A 2,380-nucleotide genomic window follows, 5' to 3' on the forward strand; every position below is an offset into this window, starting at 1 on the left:
TAATCCAACACTTTTCAGACTTCACTGTGCACATGAATCACCTTATTAAACTGCAGAGTCTGATTCAGAAGATAGGGCTGGGGCTCAAGGTTCTGCATGTCTAAAGGGCTCCCAGGTGGTGTCAGTGTGCTGGACCACTCTTTGTAAGGAAAAGCTGGATTTCTGGTCTTAACTCTCTTGCTTCCGACTCACCGTTTGCTCATTGCCATGTGGCTTCACCCCACAGCACAGCCGACATTTGTTATCCCAATGTTACCCATGAGCCACCTGTTACCTCTGATCTGAGGCAGCATATATAACGGTGAAGAGCGCAGACTTGGGAACCAGATCACCTGGGTTCAAAATACAGCCTCCCCACACTGGCTGGTGACCTCTCTGTGTCCCAGTATCTTCATAGCAGGGAGGAAGTGATGATGGTAACACCTGCTGCACATGTGGTCTCCAGAATTCAGTACACTGAATTCAGTACACAGATTTAGTACACTGAGAGCTGTTAGGAGCTGAGAGTGGCCCACCAGTCCTTCATAAGCATTGCTGTTTTTCATTTTACAAGACCTCCCGGCAGCATTTGACTCCACTGACTCCTCCATACCTATAACTCTCTTCTCCCTTACCTTCCAGAAAACAGCCCTCCCTTTGTTCTCTGCCTACGTTTGCCTACATTGTCTTCCTGGGATGATGATGTTCCCTGGGGGTTCTGGCTCAGGCTCTTTGATTTTCTCAACCCAGCTGAGCTCGGTGGGTAACCCATCTTACCCAGTGCCTTGGATTCAGTTACTATCTAAGTGTGGAATTCTCCTGAATCTAGAGCTTTATCCCAGGTCTCTCAGTTTCCTATCCACATATCTGCCTGCTGCAGGGCTCCATGTAGATTCATTAATTCATTCAACACGTTTGTTTTCCTTACTTATTCTGTGCCTGATCCTATGCCAGGTGCTGGGGCTATAGCAGTGAAATGGTCAGACCTGGGCCAAGACCTTCGGGAACTCACAATCTGGAATGGAGATTCAATACTAATTCTGTGATTATTGATTAAAGTGTAATTGGGATAAGCAATACAAAGAGTTGCAGGCTGTTCTGGGGGTGTATAATGGGAACCTTGACATTGTCTGGGGGTGACTCATGTTCTCCAGACCAACATGTCCTAAACCAAACTCATCACTTCTCCCAAACATTCCCTTCTTCTGTCTGTGTTGTTTTGCTCAATGAACATCACACCCGTCTTCTTATCCAGTGTGTCATGACCTACAGTATCCCTCGCTGACCCCTTCTACCCACTGGGAGACTCCTCCTTTCTAGAAAATTACCCTTCTCAGGTAACTCCTGGCCCTCTATAAATTCCTACTGCCTCGTGCTCAAGCAGTCTTATTTTACCGGTAAAGTTGTACCTAGAAAAAAAGCAAACAAGGAGTGAGGGTCGTCCTCAGAAACACAGACCCACTGTGTGCCCTGTGGCTCCTGACTGTGACACTCCTGTCTGGGGGACAAGGAGAAGATGGAACACTTGTGCTTTTTCTCACCGATTCTTGGCTTATAATTTCCCTCTATAAACCCTGTTCTTTAGTCCATACTGTGGGAAATAAAATGCACTCTGATCCACATTGTGTAATACAAGTGTCTATATTTTAGCAAGAAAGAAAAAATATATTATTTCCATTATAAAAGCAATGCCTACTTATGGTAATTAGTGTCTTTATTAGACCAGCTCTGCTCTCTGATTTGGGACATTGCAAATAATAATTGTAATAATAATATTTGAGTGTGGTTGACATTCATCCTATTTCAAGCTATCTCACATTTGAACACCCTATCTCTTTGGAAGAATCTCTACCGTATGAACCTTATAGGAAGCCTGGCAAGAGCCAAACAGTCCTTCCTGTGCTCAGGCAGCTAGAACATGGGCACATGATTATTGTTAGTGAATCAGATGATTCTGCCCAGAAGTCTGGACCATGAGAGAGTGACACGAAGACACAGGCACAGTTAGAAAGAATATTTGTTACAACAGTGCAGGCATCGGGAGTCCAGCAGCAGTGATGGCTAGGGATGTCTGGTGACAGTCCCAGCAACAATGTCCTAACCAAACCATTGATCTTGGTTTGACCTTGGTTGGGTTCTCTCCTACTAAGCCTTCCTTAGCTTCCAAAAGATGCTGAGAAGCACCTAATGTTCTTACAATAAATCCTTTACTGCTTAAGGTGACTGGAGTCAACTTCTGTTGTTTATAATCTAAAATCATTTTTTTAAAGTATGTATGTATGTATGTATTTTATTGAGAGAGAGCATGTGAACGGGGGGAAAGGGCAAAGGGAGAGTCAGAGAATCTCAAGCAGACTCCATGCTGAGTGTGGAGCCCAGTGTGGCACCCTGATCCCACAAC

This window comes from Mustela lutreola, chromosome 7 (assembly GCF_030435805.1).
Source record: "Mustela lutreola isolate mMusLut2 chromosome 7, mMusLut2.pri, whole genome shotgun sequence".
In the NCBI taxonomy this organism is placed as follows: Eukaryota; Metazoa; Chordata; class Mammalia; order Carnivora; family Mustelidae; genus Mustela; species Mustela lutreola.